The sequence below is a fragment of the Zea mays genome, chromosome 5 (assembly GCF_902167145.1).
Source record: "Zea mays cultivar B73 chromosome 5, Zm-B73-REFERENCE-NAM-5.0, whole genome shotgun sequence".
In the NCBI taxonomy this organism is placed as follows: Eukaryota; Viridiplantae; Streptophyta; class Magnoliopsida; order Poales; family Poaceae; genus Zea; species Zea mays.
In genome coordinates this window covers 198,199,626-198,217,436 of record NC_050100.1, presented here as the reverse complement: position 1 = coordinate 198,217,436, position 17,811 = coordinate 198,199,626, and the positions used below count along the sequence as shown (strand labels likewise).

Genomic DNA, 17,811 nt, shown 5'->3' with positions numbered 1-17,811 from the left:
GGCGACCAAGCCATTTAGTCTTCGGAAAATCAACTATTGGGCAAAGTCACCTTGAAAACATGAAGGGGAGATACTTTCGAGATATGTCCATTGTGAGAGCAGATGCCGGAGAAAGAACTGTGCCGACTCCCGAAGATGATGAAGTCGTTATCTTCCGAAGCTTTTTAAAAGCTGGGCTACGATTCCCTTTAAGCAGATTCGTGGTAGAAGTTCTGAAAATATATCAGGTTTACCTTCATCAACTTACCCCTGAAGCAATAATAAGAATGGGAATCTTCGTCTGGGCTGTGAAGAGTTAGGGTCTAGAGCCAAGTGCGAAAAGCTTTTGCAATATACATGAATTGTTATATGAAATGAAGCCCTGGGGTAAAGAGCAATACCATAACAACTTTGGTTGCTACAACTTCGGTGCTCGCTCTGGATCAAGCTGTCCCGTGCCCACCTTTCGGAAGAGATGGCCCGGAGAATAGATGAAAGAATGGTTCTATGTAAAAAATGATTTGAAGGTTCGAGAAGATATTAAGGATATCATCATGTGCCCCATCTGGCAGCGCTTCGGACTCCGGAAACCGAAGGTAGAGATGGATGAAGTAGCCGAAGAATGCCAACGGGCCTTCGGCGTAGTTTGCTCTTTTATCGGGACAAGGGATTTAATACAAGAACACATTGCCTTCAGAGTGATTGGGAAATGCCGAAAGAAACTGTTAAAGAAACTGACGAAGGTGGGCTAGTCAGACTGAAATATACATTCAAGTACGGAGACAAGTTCGTTGAACCAGATGATGATTGGTTAAAGAGCATTGAGACTGTAAGTGATGAATTGCTTGGGGTATATTCGAAGGCCGAAGACACTGCATTGTCAGCGGCCTTCGGAGGCCGAAAAAGGAAAAGACTCAACCGGGTATTTGATGCAAATGGGTTCGTCTACCCCGACTATCGCTATCCAATACGAGGGCAAAAAAGAAAAGGCACAACTTCTGCGAAAGAAAAAGATGCAGCTGCTCCTAGTGAGCCAGCACCGAAGAGAAAAAGGGTAAAAGTTCTCACACATCGGCCACGCTATATTGAACCAGCCACGGTGCCTGAGTTCACCGGAGAGACCTCTTCGGCCACCGAGGCTGAAGAGCCAACCCTGCTGCCAGAAGTCGCAGAAATGGCCGAAGTGCCAGCGACAGAAAAGATAAAAGGACCAGAGACGGAAGAAGCGAAAGCATTAGCTGAGGGAGTGAAGGTATCAGAAATTTTAAGTCCTTCAGAAGAAATTGAAGCATCAAAAATTAAGAAGGGGCCGACAGTGACCCTAAAAAGGAAAAGAATGGTTAATGTGTTAGATGTTTTGGAAACAATTAAACTTCCAAGCACAACCCCAAAGAAGACTGCTGAAACTTCTGAGGCGCTTACTGAAGTGTCCGTTGCTGAAGCTCCGAAGCAACAGACTGGAGTTGAAACCGGGCCTTCAGAACCAACCAAGGTAATACCTTCGGAAGCAGAAGAAGTAAAAATTGCAAAGGCAACCAAAGAAATGAAAATGTCAGAGCCAGCTTCGGTCGAAGAAATTGATACCGCCGTCCCCGAAGCATCTTCCAAAATATATGACTATATCGTGCGACATGCTTCGGGGGAAAAGTTATCGGAAGAAGAAAATTTTGAAGCTAACCACTATGCCAAAGAATTGAAATATCCGAAGGGGGCACTAGTGTTCAATGGGACGAACGAAGAAGATTTCCTATACTGCCTCCCAGACAACAAAGAATTATCCGTCTGTAGGGAGATGGCTAGAAGTATGGGGTTTCCGAAGCTCGAAGCTGGCTTATGTGCTATGACAAAAGAAGATCTCGCGGATAGTCTTGCGTATAATAGCCTGAAGGTATGGGAATTAGACGTTTGGAAATTTTATAATTCGTAACTTATTCTTTTATTCTTATACAAACTCTTTTTCATATAGGGTTTAATTCTAAGCAACGCATTGAGAGCACAAAAGAGTGCCGAAGACGAGAGCTATGAAATTGCGTTCAACAATCTACGATCAGAAGTTATTAAACTGAGAAACGAAGCTCTGGAAAAAGATAAAATTCTGCTTACATTGGTAGACAAGGTAAAAAAGGACGAAGCTGCTTCAAAGGCCCAGGCCGAAGCTAAAAAACGTGAAATAAAAGATCTTCAGAAACAGCTAGCTAGAGCTAAAGAAGAACGTATACTTGAAGAGACAAAACTAGAGCTTAGTGACCAATTGGCCAATCATTTGGAGATAAGTGTTAAGGAGCTTCGTGCATCCCAGAGAAAATGCTATGTTAAATCCATAGAGTGCGTCAAGAAAATAAAATCCAGCTTCGCCAGCGTTGGTGCATTCTCTAGCGAAGAGAATTTTTCAAGAGGCAATCCTGAAGGTCCAATGGAATGGATCAGTCACGAAGCAGAGGCCTTCGAGGAAATTCTGAACAGCCGCGGCGACATCTGCGCTTTTTCGGGTGCTAGAGGGATTGCTACTGTTTTGGAGAAGAAAGGCTGCGAGCATGTAAAATCCTTAGCGCAGTCCGAAGCTACTTTGTCTACTGAAGACATTAAAGACCCCTCACCCGAAGCAAGCATGGTCGGCGGGAAATTCTTCACCGATATCTGGGATAACGACGGCCGAGAATTGGCGCAAGAAATTATTCAAAGGAGTGAAAAAGGCATCCACGATGCTAGAAAAGTAGCGGAAGCTGCCGAGAAAAGTACAGAGCCCGAAGGGCACATAGGTATTAATTAGTGGTTTTTATCATGCTGTAATTTTTAATTCCAGACTCTGTTCTCGGTTTGTAATAGTAATATAGCCGTATCTTTTCTTCCCTCAGAAGCTGCTGAGGCATCTCCGGGCCCCCACCCGAAGGGGGACGATGAAATTAGAAAAATGGCTGAAGCCATTATGGACAAGGTTGTCAACCAACTATTGAACGAAGCTGTAGAGATAGTGCTTAAAGAGGATTGAATGCCATTGTAGAAACATTTGAAACGTAAAAATGTGTAATATATTGTAACTTTAAATGTAATATACAATCTATTTATTGTATAATTCTTTACGATGCATGAAACTTTGCATACATACCATTTTTTGAGCCTTCGGCGAAAAAACAACTTCCCTTCTTTTCATGCTTCGTGAAGGAAATCCTTTCTATATCATAAAAATTTGCTTACTTCTCTGATGAAAAATGTCCAAGCTTCGTGAAATATTCTTCGAAGCTGTAAAAAAGTTTTGTGTTGCGTTTCCGATGAGGCTACACTTTATCTCGATTTGTCTTGTGCCTTAGCACGATTTTCTCTTTTCCAAAATATGTTTCGAAGGTCAACACTGTATCCCCTTCTTGTTCCAGATGCATTATGCTGTATGATGCTTATGTTATGCAAAAATGATGTGATGATGTTATGTTATGCAAAATGATATTTGTGTCGCGGATACATATCCCTGTAATAAAGCACACACACTTTTTATATCAGCGCTGACTTTTCACTGTAAGCCTCCCTTAGGAGCTTCTTCGCCTTTTACTTTCAGCGGAATCAGCGGTTATTTTTCGCTGTAAGCCTCCCTTAGGAGCTTCTTCGCCTTTTACTTTCAGCGGAATCAGCATTTATTTTTCGATGTAAGCCTCCCTTAGGAGCTTCTTCGCCTTTTACTTTCAGCGGAATCAGCGTTTATTTTTCGCTGTATGTTTAGAAAACTTACACTGCGCTCCCTTAGGAACGACTTTTTACTGCTTCGAACAATTTGTACTGTGTCCGTTAGATCAAATTTTTGATAATACAAAGGTCCTTCAAATCAGTATAAGTTCGTATGCTTCGACAACTCAAGCCTATGGAAAAACATATTTTTATTATGGTAAAAGACGAAAGTATTACAAGGAATTGAAATTCAATTAAAGACATTTAAACTCTTCATAATTGTTCCTTATTAACAAAAGGGTAATAGCGAATGTAGAAAATGCAAAAGAACTGCTGTTGAGGTAGGATATTTGTCAATAAATGTGCTTCGATTCTGGCATAGTGCTGTTGACTGTGCGAGCTTCGGACTCTTCTCTGAAATCCCTCTGAAGATGATTGTGCTGACTCCCTTCTGGCTGTTGTCCTCGTTGGATCGGCGGTGGCGGTGGAGGTTGCTGCCAAGATGCTTGGGGTTGGCTCGCCGAAGCAACAGAAGCTGCAGGGTGGTTGCCTACATATTCTGGAATATAAGGTGAGTGATACGAAGCAGTATGCATGACCTGCTTCGGCTGACTCTGTTGCGCTGCTGCTTCCGCTATTTCCTTCTGCTTCTGGATGGTAACATGGCACATCCTAGTAGTATGGCCCTTGTCTTCACCACAGAATAGGCAATATATTTTTCTTGGCTGGTCTCCAAACCTTCCCCCGAAGCCCCTGGCGCCTCTGCCCCTTGGCGCTGGCGGCCGAAAAGAACTCTGCTGTTGGGCCGAAGCTTGTGAAGAGTGTTGTGGCCTTTGCTGCTGGCTCCCTCGATCATCAGTTTGAGCAGAGTTATGGATTGACCTAACATGCCTCGGGTGAAATCTTCCTCCGAAGCCCCTGGTCATTTCAGAGAACCTGAATGCTTCCTCCCTTCTTTGGCGGAAGTCATTGTCAGCTCGAATGTATTCGTCCATCTTCTGGAGCAGCTTCTCCAACGTTTGTGGTGGCTTCCTGGCAAAGTACTGCGCTGATGGTCCCGGCCGAAGCCCCTTAATCATGGCCTCAATGACAATTTCATTGGGCACTGTTGGCGCTTGTGCCCTCAGGCGCAGAAACCTCCGGACATACGCCTGAAGGTACTCTTCATGGTCCTGGGTACACTGGAAGAGAGCCTGAGCGGTGACTGGCTTCGTCTGAAACCCTTGGAAGCTAGTTATCAACATATCCTTCAATTTCTGCCAAGAAGTGATTGTCCCTGGCCGAAGGGAAGAGTACCAAGTCTGAGCAACGCTCCTGACGGCCATGACAAAAGATTTTGCCATGACTGCCGTATTGCCACCATACGAAGATATGGTTGCTTCATAGCTCATTAGGAATTGCTTCGGGTCTGTGTGACCATCATACATGGGGAGCTGGGGTGGCTTGTAAGACTGTGGTCATGGTGTAGCCTGCAATTCTGTTGAGAGAGGAGAAGCATCATCAAAAGCAAAGTTTCCATGATGGAAATCTTCATACCAGTCATCCTCATTGTGGAAGCCTTCCTGATGAAGCTCTCTGCGTGGAGGCCTTCGGCTTTGATCATCTTGAATAAGATGACGAACCTCTTCAGAAGCTTCGTCTATCTGTCTCTGAAGATCAGCTAGACGAGCCATCTTCTCCTTCTTGCGTTGCACCTGTTGCTGAAGGATCTCCAGGTTTTGGATCTCCTGATCCAGGTCATCCTCTGGAGGTGTTGGACTAACATCCTTCCTCTTCTGGCTTCGGGCCTCTCTAAGAGAAAGGACATCCTGATTGGGATCCAGCGGCTGTAAAGTACCAGCCCCTGTCGCTGAAGCTTTTTTCGGCGGCATGACGAAGGTGATGCTTGCCGAAAGTGTTCAAGACTCAAAAAATGGAAGTTAGTTCACCGGAGGTGGGCGCCAATGTTGGGGACTTGTTCTCAAATGCTATGAATCAAGAACAAGGCAACACAAAATGTTAAATGTTAATATCCTTCGTCCTTCGAAGCATTATTTCCCTAAGGATATAATGATTTTCGGACGAAGGTTATGAAGGACAACCTTCATCAGCATAAAATATAATAATGAAGAAGGAATCATATGAAACATAAAGATAACATAAACAATTGTGTATTATTGTCGACTCATTTCCATTTTATTATGATGGAAAGATAAAAATGATATCAAATTATAAGTGTACCTTCAGCTCGTGAGAAGGTAAAAGCACAAGTGTGACGCAAAAGCCAATTCCAAATCAACGTGAACAGTACGGGGATACTGTTCACCTATTTATAGGCATGGGTCGCAGCCCACGCAAAATTACATTAATGCCCTTTACATTTGTCAATAACTTTATGATAATTCTTCGAGGTCTAATCTGGTTTTTCATCTTTAAGTCGGTTTCCTTTTCCGCCGCTATTCCGAAGCTCTTCTACACACAGCTTCGGCTCTGCGCCAACCTTCGTGTTCTTTGTGCCTCTTCGTACCGTGGCTCTGATCCGAGTCCGAAGATACCTGTTAATGTACTTTACTCCAGAAACATTGTTAAATTATATTTTTGAGGACCTTCGGAAGCCGAAGGCCCCCAACACCGTGCTTTGCTACGAGTTTTATATATCATATAAATAGGTATTGAGATATTTATTCAAATATAATTATTGTTTATTTCTAAACACTAAGGTACATGTGGTTTGGTGATAGCCCCAAATTTCTTGAGCAGGGGACACTATTTTTTATATAATTATAATTATTGTTCATTTCTAAACACTAAGGTATGTGTAGTCTGGTGGTAGCTGAGCGTGCGGGGTTGGCTCTAGCTTAGAGACGCGCGGGCGCTGACATGGGGCCCACATAGCGGGGTGCGTGAGGTGGGCCCAGCGTGGAGGGTGAAGCCGTGGTAGTACTAGGTGCCCACATTAGGTTCTTAATAGAGTAAGTATAGATAGGTATGAGATGAGTATAACTTCGTGAGAACGAGGATGAAGTGTTCAAACTAGTGCTGGGAATATGTGTCAGGCTTTTTGGGCTAGCATGAGCACGACCCAAAAAGATGAGCCCAAAGCACGATGTCGACACAAAATAATATGGACCAGGCTAGCACGGTCCAAAGGCGTCAGGCCTCAAATTCTGGCCTGTTGGACCCCCGACACGACCCGCACATATGGGTCGGGATTGGGCCGGCATGGCCCAATGAAGCCCGTGTTGTTTAATTAATTTAGTATATACTATGTTTAACAACTAGTACTCAGTTTGGCACGAAGCACGACACGACCTCAAAAGTTTTTACACTTCTAGTTGGCACGACATGGCTCAAAAGTTTTTTGAGCTTTTTAGACTAAACTCGTTTAGCACGAAGCACGAGACCGATATAATTCTCAGCACTAGTTCAAACCCCGATGAAGAGTTCCTTATTGACACCTACCGTTAGAGTCAACAAAGGGACATGGATAAGGGCACACACAACGAGGGCAAAGAAATCGCTAGCTATGTGACCTGTGAAACTGCGGAGCCGTGAGTGTTGTGGGAAAGTGAGAGAGATTTTGTTGAAAATGTATGAGACTAAAGGAGTGTTTGGTTTATAATACTAATTTTTACTCCAGATATTTTTTTCTATTTTAATCCCTGAATTTCTAAACACGAAAACTAAAACTCTATTTTAGTTTCCGTATTTGGTAATTAAAGGACTAAAATAAAATAGAATAGATTAAATAATAATTAATCTCTAAAACCAAACACCTCCTAAGCTAATGTTAATGGGTTTGGCGCGATGACCATTTTGCTCTCGGCCTAAGGACATGTATACTCTTGAGTACATATGGTGTTACATGGTAGTTACAATCCTGATCAAATCAGGGAGATAAGGGAGGTGTAGCTCCTAGAATCAAGGGGATGAAGCTACCAAAGATAGAATTATATCCTGCCATCTATATGGAGTACATACTATGTATAATAGTTTGTACTCATCCGCTGGTGCTACTTGATTACAGACTATTTAGATCCACATAACTAATATTTAAATGGCTAATTTTAGAATTTTTTAGCTAGCTAAAGGATAACCAATTAAATTTTAGCTAGGAATATTTAGATCCATAAGCTGAAGAATTGTTTATCTATCATACCCTCTCTTTCACCTCTCGATTACCTTCTCCCTCGTGTCTGACGCCTTCAGGGCATGCATAATCCTGAGCCTCTTAATCAGTTTTATCCTGCGCGTGACCGAGCGTGCACAAAAGAAGTCGTAGCGCGCGTGGGTCTGGGATTTGGACGTCGCTGCCCCTGAGTAATTGCATCGCTCGATGCGCTTCGTTTTCTTCGTCCCGTTGCAGCAACCAATCGAGCAAAAAAAGATGCGCTCAAGAGGAATCGAGCTTGAGACCTCCAGTCTAGAATGCCTCGGGAGGTGCTACAGCAACAAATCGAGCCTGATTGTTTTGGTGATATCAATGCACCCATATCCCTATTTAATAAAGGCAGACAGGGAAAACTCCATGATAATTAATCACTCCTTGGTATGCACAATCATGTCCTAAATGACTACCTTTACTGCATCGGAAGGAGTACAATCCTGAGCCTCTAAATTGGTTTTCTATGTAAAACAAACGGCTAAGACTTCATATGACACAATCCTAAGCCAATCGATCTAAATGTAGTTTAAGAGACAATATGTATAGAGAGATCGAATCTCCACAAAGAGAGACGCCTCACGTACTTTTTTATTTAGCCTTCTAATAACTCTATATTACATGGATTTTACATGCCCTCACTAGCGAGGGGAGCGCCACCTGATGGCTCATGATTTGGAGCGTCCTAACGATGGGAGCGGTAGGGGGCTTTCAACTAAATTTCTTTAGTTGAGTTTAGCTTGCATGTGTAGATCTAGAACACCTAAATATAGTCAGAGGCAGATCTGAAGGGGGTTGGAGGCTTCAACACTTCCTACATCCATGCAATGCAACTCCATCCCCTATATACATGCAACTCCATTAGAGAAAGAGATAGAGGATAGAGGGGAAGGAAGGAGGAAGAAGAGAGAAAAATGAGCCTCATATTCTTTTGGAGAAAGATGTGAAGGGAAGATGAGAAGGGAAGGAGAATAAGAAGAGTGAAAAAATAAACCCCTACTTCTTTAGTCCACATGATTTAGTCAATTTGATTTGTCCTAAGTCAATCACTATCAACCTATAATAGATTATATTGGATGTTTTATAAAGTTTAAGATGACTTGAACTAACATAATATATAATTCTTTTAGTTTAAAATAATTTAATATTAAATATATATATTGTTGGTTAAAGTTAAAATAGTTTGACCTAGAACAAATTCAAAACGATTAAATCATGTTGCTAGAGGGAGTACCAACTTATATTGTCTCCGTCATGGTCACTAGAAAATCAGTCCCTCTAGCCCATTTCCATAGTTAGCTAAAATTTAGTCAATGGCCTTCGTCTAGACTTGTGTTTAGTTTCTAGATACTAATTTTTAGTCACTCAATTTTATTTCATTTTAATCCATAAATTATTCAATACTAAAACTAAAACAAAGTTTTATTTCCTTATTTGTCAATTTATAGACTAAAATAAAATATGATGAGTGACTAAAAATTAGTTTCTATAAAACAAGCACTCCTTATTTGATCCCTTTTGGTGCGCCCTAATCCACTGGGCATCCGAACAGCTTTTTCAGCGAGACTAGACGAAACGTGCCGGTCTGATGCGATTACATGTCAAGATCGATTCGCCAAGAACGTCCCGGTTCCCAAAAGTCCACACATGCCTATCAGCTTTTCCACCGAGAAAAGCTCCAATCTTGCAGCAGTATAGTAGTGGTGCGCAGCAGACATCCCGGAATTTCAACAGCAAAGGCGCAAGGCCAATGCAACTGTAGTTCACTGCACTGTACTATCAGAGCTGCTGAGCTGCAGTAGCAGCAGACGAGGGGAGCAGCAAATGGCATAATGACGCATGCAGCGGTGTGGTCTGCGGGTGCTGGGCTCCGCCTCCGCCGCACCTCCCGGATGGCATCATCGATCACGGGCTCATCACGGCCGGCGCCGCCCCCGCTGGGTCGGGTGTCGCGCTATACAGTACGCTCCACTGTCTCGTGCTCCAGCCGGCTACTACCTCATTCGATCGGGCACGAGATCCCTCGGCCATCATCGGGGAGATCTTTTGGTGTGATATGAGCTGACCCTTGTCGCCGTCTTTGTGCGGTCGCGCAAGCCATTTCTGCGCGCGGCAGGGCCAGGTTCGATCCATGGCCGGCCCGCTTGTTGACGAAGGCTGCTGCTGCCTTTGCCTTTTCAGAGACAGCCTGCAGTTTTGAACACCTTGATAGCTACGGCGCCCAAATCTTTTGCTCCCCAAATTCTCAGCATTTCTCTATGCGTGATTGATCGCAGGGTGGGGCGACTGGTGCGCCTGCTCCTACTAGCGGAGTACCGGGGCTGCTTACTTCATATTAAAGTCAGTTTTCCTGTTCGTACTGCGACTCTTGCAGCTACAATCTATTTAGACAAAACACTGAGCAAAAGACCATATGTATTAAAGTCAAACAAAGATTAGTAAGTTGCTATATTTTACATATATGTTTAAATATAAAGTATAAAATACAAAATGTGAATCATTATAAATGTAGAACCAACAACCAAGATTAAATAAAAAAAAACATGTTATAAATATAAAAACGCTAAACATAATTCAAATGGAATATATATGGCAATGAGGGGGAGAAGCTGTACGGAGGTTGGGAGGAGCATAATTGTATAGTACTGTATACACCAAAGACCGAAAGGTGTCAGTCTTTCATAATTAGTTCTGCATCCGTTCAATCTTGGCCATGCCCATAATGATTTGGTTCCCATGGCGCCCTGATCATCACACTACTCTATGCATGCTTGACACGAAAGAACATACAAAAAGATATATAGTAGCACCCCACGCTAGTAGACCTGTAGACCAGCACATCTCCATGCACCACTTTGCATTTCAGAGAAAAAAAGACTGAACTGAAACAAGCATGACCTGAGTAATTAAAAAGTGTTAGGTAGATGCCTAGAGATCCTAGACGCTTTTAGCCTGATCTTTATTGCTTTTTGGATTCTTGCTATTGCTAATCTGTGCTGCAACCTTAATCTTTTTCCACAGCAAGCAGTCCAGAAATTCATTACAATTTGTTCGTCATATTATTATCCAAAGTACGTTTAAGCTGAACAAACTAACTACTCCCATTACGATGTTAGTCAGGCAGATTGATGGACACAAAGTCTTGATCAAAACATTTATGTTGTTGTTGTACAAACCCTAATATATAACAGAATCTATGTAATTGTGGTGTGTTCTACACGGCACAGGGAACACAACATCAGCAGAGCATACTGTAGTCAGCTACAGGTACTGGAAAACAACAATGAAAATATAGGGGGGGCAACCTTTTACTTCTTGAGTCCATAAACTAATAATCCAGATAGTGAACATATGGACATGGCTTTCAGACACATACTGAACTGGAGATTGTTAGCATACACTAGATACTCCAACCTTCAATAATATAGCCAATGCATGAAAACATCATGCTAATCCTTCAGTCTATACATAGAATATCGACGATTCAACGTCATATGAACAATTAATGTGGGGAGTGTTAATAAGGATCTTCTCTCTCTATAGGGGTGAAACCGCTTCTGTAAGAATGAGTTAGGGATCTCCCTAGGGGGCTTCCTCCTTGTCTGTAAGGGTGACTTGAGAGCTTGGCTAGGCTCTCAACCTTGTACACTCTATTTTTTTTCCTTAATTGGAAGGCAGAGCTACTGTCATTGCGTCAAAAAAAAAAGCTTAGAATACAAACACATGACGAGACGAGAAAAAAGTATCAATCAAAACCCAAAATCTCTAAAGTTTTCACTCATTTGACAGAATACAAACATTTTTTAGAATGAAAAAGATCTATCAAGTATATGTTCGAGTCGATGTTAATTTAGTTTAAAGCACACGAGCGCCTAGTAGGAATGGCAAGCCTCTAACCCAGTTGTTCATTTCCTCGTATTCATGTAAAATCAATAATGCATAGAACAAGTAAACATGAGCACATCAAAATAGGTTTATCATTATATCGTATGCATTCACATTGGTTGGACATCAATAGGGTCTCTTTGCAAGGCTAGAAACAATCCTCGATCTATATCCTCCGAAGAAGCCATAAATTTTGGCTCCTCGTCTTTATAAAGTAGCTCAGTTCTGGCTCTAAATTTTGGTGCTAAAACTGTTTTCTACGGTAACATATCAAATAGGCCCATAAATATTAGGACACTTGTAAATGTATAGCCTGAAAACACAAGTAATGAGCCAGTATGACTATATGAACCATGCAAACGAGTGAATAGAGTAGCTTGAAAGAAACATTGTATAATTTTCTACTTTATTTGAAGAGGTAGTATTAGAGTGACAAGTGACTTTTCTAAAAACAATTACTACACACTTCGTTTCGGTTATAAGTTCTTCAGACTGTTTTAGACACATAACTTTTTGTATGCATAGTAATAGTCATGTGTCTATAAGAGCATGAACGATTTATATGTTGGAACAAATTAAAGGGAGCAGTAGATTAATAGTAGAGTTAGAATGTATCCACATCCACAAAAAGCCAGGCCAGGAAGATATATAGTAAAAGCTATACATATATATATAAGAGACAGAACGATTCATAATTTAGAATGGTAGTAGTAAATAAATAGTAGAATTATAATATATCCACATCTACAAGAGGCCAGACGACTAATAATTTGAAAATGAAGGAGTAGCAAATTGTTAGTAGAATTAGAATGTAAAATCACAATAAACATGTTGTGAAACAGAAGGAGTAGCAGATGATAATAGAATTATAATGTATAGCGACACAAACATTTTGTCAAAATCTCATATATGTATCTTATCACATACATGGTGCAGATACATGTACTACTCTCTCCCTTACAAAAAAAAAGTAAGTCTCATCTGAAGGAGTTAAATAATATAGAGTTTGATTGAATATATGTAATAATATATATATATATATATATATATATATATATATATATATATATATATATATATATATATATATATATATATATGTTCATATTTTCCCTATAAATCAGCTAAACATGAAATTCCTTGACCCACGCAAAACAAGAAGTGCATTATACACTTATTCAGGAACATGTTGGTAAGGCTATAGCCAATACAAGGCTATAGCCAGTATATCGTGTTACCCGTAAAAAAACATTGTTTTACAATATAGACTACATTATTTATAAAGTGAGGTTTAAAGTAAGAGATGATGATGAGTAAGTTGCTCTAGCCAGCAATTTTTATACTTATATTCAAACTCTACTCTGCGGACAGTTCAGTCTATAATACAAAACAAAACAGTGATTTAGGTGACTGGACACGGTCTAGTGATGGCAAACTGCGTTGAGACTATTCTCACTGGTGGACCTAAATGAATATAATCAAACGCTGTAAATATAATATAGATAGAGTGAAATTGGAATAGGGGTAGAATGAGATCTCGTGTGAATGTGATATACGGCCATCCATAGATCTCGAGATATAAATAGACAAACTATTTCTGTTTTTTTTAAAAGAGTACTCCTCTGCCATAATATTCTGCTATCAAAAAATCTAGAGTACATTCAACTAGACTACAAACGAAACACCGAACCATCATCTTCATCCGAGGAAGCTACCAGTCTACCAGACGAGTGGAAGGAGGAGCAGGCTTTGGACTGCCATACTACTAGTAGTTCCTTAGACCAACACAAAAAGCTCCCACTCGGTCAGTATCACAGACGGTACAGCTGGCATTGGGCCTCAGGAGGAGTCATGAGGTCTGCGGGTGAAATCATGAAGAGCATGAAAACTTTCTCTATGCGCTGCAACTTGAGCTCATGCATGGCATTGACACCAAAATTTATTGGAACCAGGCAAAAAAAATAAGGAGCAGAAGCACGGGCTATTGGAAAATGATACTGAGGAAAAAAGAATGGCACATCTCATGATGAGCGTCACCAGTCACTGGCACAAAACCCTAGCTAAGGTAGTATAATGGTTGATAGATTTTACTATGCGAAACATATTCGAGCAGTATAGTAGTAGTTGTGTAAGGATTGAGACAGCTGTCTCTGGACACTTACTAGTGTGCTTCTGTCTTCTCAACACTGGCCCCTGGCCTCATGATCTGCAGATGAATCTCTTCAGAGATCCAGGAACAGGCCTGCCGCCTGCATGCGAAATCAGAAAGAAAGCCTAAACTGCGGGGTTAATCTTCCGAAGAACTTGGCAGCGCGCAAAAAAAAAAATGGTGGATCCGTAAGAAGGGCACGAGGAAGCGGGGAGAGGGGTAATCTTTTGTCTTCACCCAAAAGGTCAAAACCATGGCCGCGCGGCCTCGAAGCAGACGAGATTAGTCTGGAAATAGAGCGGATCAGATTACCATATGTAGCTAAGAGCTAGCCTAAAAAAGCTTTCCCCCAAAACTTTGCCCCCAAAGCATATCACGGGCCATGACCATGATGAACCTTAACCCCAGCAAAGAAAACAAGAAGAATCGGCCGGGGCACCTCGATCGACACCAAAAGGCCCATCAAATGGACACGCAAGAAAAGGCAGCAAACAAAGCTTAATGAAGGCGTTTCTGACACAGGCGATGATCAAATCCAACGTATAGCTCGTATTTATGTCATGTGGGCTTTACAAAGGGAGGCCTACACAGCTCCATTGGCAGTATGCCCACCTCCAAAAAAAATGCAACAGAACTGGTAAACTTTCTGCAAGATCGGCGAGAGGAGGTGGACAGAATGCCAAGGAACTCTTCAGTAAGCGCCCCTTTGATAAGCACGCATGACTACTACTGCTTGCTTGCCCACGAACCCACAGGCCACAGCAGCTGCTCTTGCTTCAGTGTAATGTATGTGCTGCTTTGCAGGGTGCGCTATTTATAGAGCTAATGGAGTGGAGCTAGGGTTGCGGCTTGCGAGGGATTCCAGGGAGCGGGAGGGGGCGGGATGAGGGGGATGGGCATGCAGATCAGATGGATGAGATTGTGCTTTTCTTGGTCTCTGTGTGTGTGAGCTGTTGTGGGAGATCTGAGGGATTTGATACGAGACGATGGCTTCAAGCAGGCCTAGGTGTAGTAGTGGTAAACCAGATCTACCTCTTCTCTCTCTCTCTCTCTGTCCGATGCCTATAGATTAAACTACTAGTACTACAGCGGACTTACTCCGGTTTCCTATTAGTTGTCGTTTAGGACAACGACACGGTCTCCAAAATATAACTTTGATCAATGTTTTTTGTTAAAATACAAATAAACTCTTAATATATTTATACTTTTATAAAAGTACTTTTTATGACAAATTGATGCATATAAATATTAGGTTTCAAAACTAAATAACAAAATAGTTATTTGTAGTCAAAATTTTATAAATTTGACTCGAACCTTATCCAAAACGACAACTAATAGGAAACCGGAGGGAGTAGTAGCCAGAGATTTTGGTGCTACTACTGCACCCTTTTCTTCTCCACCTTGATTCCCCAGCGAAAAGGAGGTAAAAATCATGTTTCTTTTGGCAGATGGAGTTCAGGGTCAGTATGTAAATAAAATGTATATCATCTACGTGCTCCCTGTAATTCTCACAAAAGACAGAAGTACTTTTACATTTTTTTATTTTTCAAATGCGTTGATCAGATAAAAACAAATAATTGCACCTTCTATACTTTAGGATATACCACACCTACTCCTATATAACACATATTTTTAGGATATACCACATCTACTCATAAACTATAATTAAAATTATTTTTATAACAACATATGAATTCTAGAATTGTATTCTTTTCAAGGATGAAATACATACTAAAAAGAGAGACAATTTCAGATAGCATTAAAGTCAAACCATTTTAAATTTAATTAGGTTTATAGAAAAGTTTATGGACATATGTATGACTTTTAGGATTCAATGTTTTTGTATAATTTTGGTTTAACCTTAGATTATTTGATTTAGCATTGTTACGTCACATCTTTAAGGAATAGAGGGAGTATATTTTATATTACGATATAAGAAACTGTCTATGACTTTTTTAAGATAAAATTGAAACATATTATTATTGAAATACATCTTATATCACAGTTTATACATATATAGCGAGTACTTGTCTTATGCGGATACAAATAGAGAGCTATATCCATAATTATTATGTGGCCACACCTGCAGAATCACACACATGTGTGAAAGGATCACGATGCCCAAGAGGGGGGTGAATTGGGCTTTTCTAAAAATCAACACTAATTAAAACCTAAGCAAGAGCTAAGCAAGAGCCCAACTTCACCCCAACTACTAGCACTAAGAATATAATACTAGAAATGCAACAATGCTAAGACAATACTTCAAATACTTGCTAAACAAATACACAATGTAAAGTGCTTGAATTAAGTGCGGAATGTAAAGCAAGGTTTAGAAGACTCCTCCAATTTTTCCCGAGGTATCGAAGAGTCGACACTCTCCACTAGTCCTCGTTGGAGCACCCGCGCAAGGGTATCGCTCCCCCTTGGTCCTCGCAAGAACCAAGTGCTCACTACGAGATGATCCTTTGCCACTCCGGCGCGGTGGATCCCTCGAGACCGCTTACAAATTTGAGCCGGGTCACTAACAAGATCTTCACGGTAATCACCGAGCTCCCAACGCCACCAAGCCGTCTAGGTGATGCCGATCACCAAGAGTAACAAGTCGTAGACTTTCGCTTGACCAAGAGAAGCCTAATGCAAGTGGTGTGTGCTCTAGGTTGCTCTCGCTAGCGCTAATGAGGAACAAACGCGGATTAAGATTCTCTAATCTCCTCACTAGGCTTTTGGTGCTTGCAATGCTCTAGCAATGTGCTGGAATAAATGTGGAGTGCAAGACATTGAATATGGTGGGTGGAAGGGGTATAAATAGCCCTCACCCACCAACTAGCCGTTACAGGAAACTTTCTGCGCACTGGCGCACCGGACAGTCCGGTGCGCCACCGGTGCGCCACCGGTGCGCCAACGGTCGTTTCCAACGGCTAGTTCTGACAGCTAGCCGTTGGACTCATGGCACACCGGACAGTGAACAGTCACTGTCCGGTGCACACCGGACAGTCCGGTGCGATGTCCGGTGCGCCACTAAAATTCAACTCCGAAACTGGCGCTCTCAGGTTTTCTGTGCAGGAAGCTTCTTCCTCGGACCAGCCTGGTCCCACCTGGCAGAGGGTGCACCGGACAGTCCAGTGCACACCGGACAGTCCGGTGCCCCCAGGGACAGAAACCCTACTTCTTGTTTTTCAGCTGATTTTCAAATCGGTTTTCGTTCTAACTTTTGAGTGAGTTCTAGAGTGACACCTAGCACTGTATGTGAGTGTGATTGTGCACCAACACTACACTAGAACTCTCTTGGTCAAACTACTCATCGACAACCCCTCATTATAGTACGGCTAAAAGAGAATAAAAGACCTAACTAAATCGCGAGTGTCCACATCTCCTTGACACTCGGACTCCGTAGACCTTTGCCTTTTGTTTCGTCGTTTTAGCCGTCGCTTTGAGTTCTTATCTCCGGGATTGTTTTCACCGTTGTAGTACTTCTACCTGTCATGCGACCTAAATTACCATTTGTCTCTGCAAAACACACGTTAGTCACATGTAATATTACGTTGTCATTAATCACTAAAACCAACCAGGGGCCTAGATGCTTTCAATCTCCCCCTTTTTGGTGATTGATGACAACCCTACAAGTTTTGTGAGAGTAGTTTGTTTTGAAGTTTCTGTCAATAGAAAGGATGGTTAGTTATACTCAATAATTTTTGACAGAAAGAACGTGTACCATAATAATAAGAGTGAGCGCATACACATCATAAGATTCTTGTTCATATAAAAGTGAAGTTAAATCAATGAAACAAGAACAAGAAGACTGGTGATAAAATATAAGGTGAAAACATACTACACACAGTCAATCATAAGCAACGAGAGTATATATCGAGTTTGTGAGCCAAAAACATCAAGCTAGTACAGAGAGTAGCAAGCACATATATTACATCAAAATGACTCTCTACTAACTCTCTAACTCCCCCTAGCTCTCACAACTCATATCTCTCCCCCTTTGGCGTCAAAC

At 41.6% G+C, this 17,811-nt stretch overlaps 1 long non-coding RNA gene and 1 other non-coding gene across 2 annotated transcripts; both read right to left on the bottom strand.

The window, feature by feature from the left end:
• Positions 1 to 13,303: 13,303 nt before the first annotated feature.
• LOC115032944 (MIR394aHG) lies at positions 13,304 to 14,597 on the bottom strand. Its single transcript, NR_163712.1, has 2 exons — positions 13,825 to 14,597; positions 13,304 to 13,520 (listed from the first exon to the last, which is right to left on the bottom strand). It is a non-coding gene; the product is annotated as an MIR394aHG (long non-coding RNA).
• MIR394a (microRNA MIR394a) lies at positions 14,389 to 14,514 on the bottom strand. The gene has a single exon (NR_121054.1). It is a non-coding gene; the product is annotated as a microRNA MIR394a (primary transcript).
• Positions 14,598 to 17,811: the final 3,214 nt, after the last annotated feature.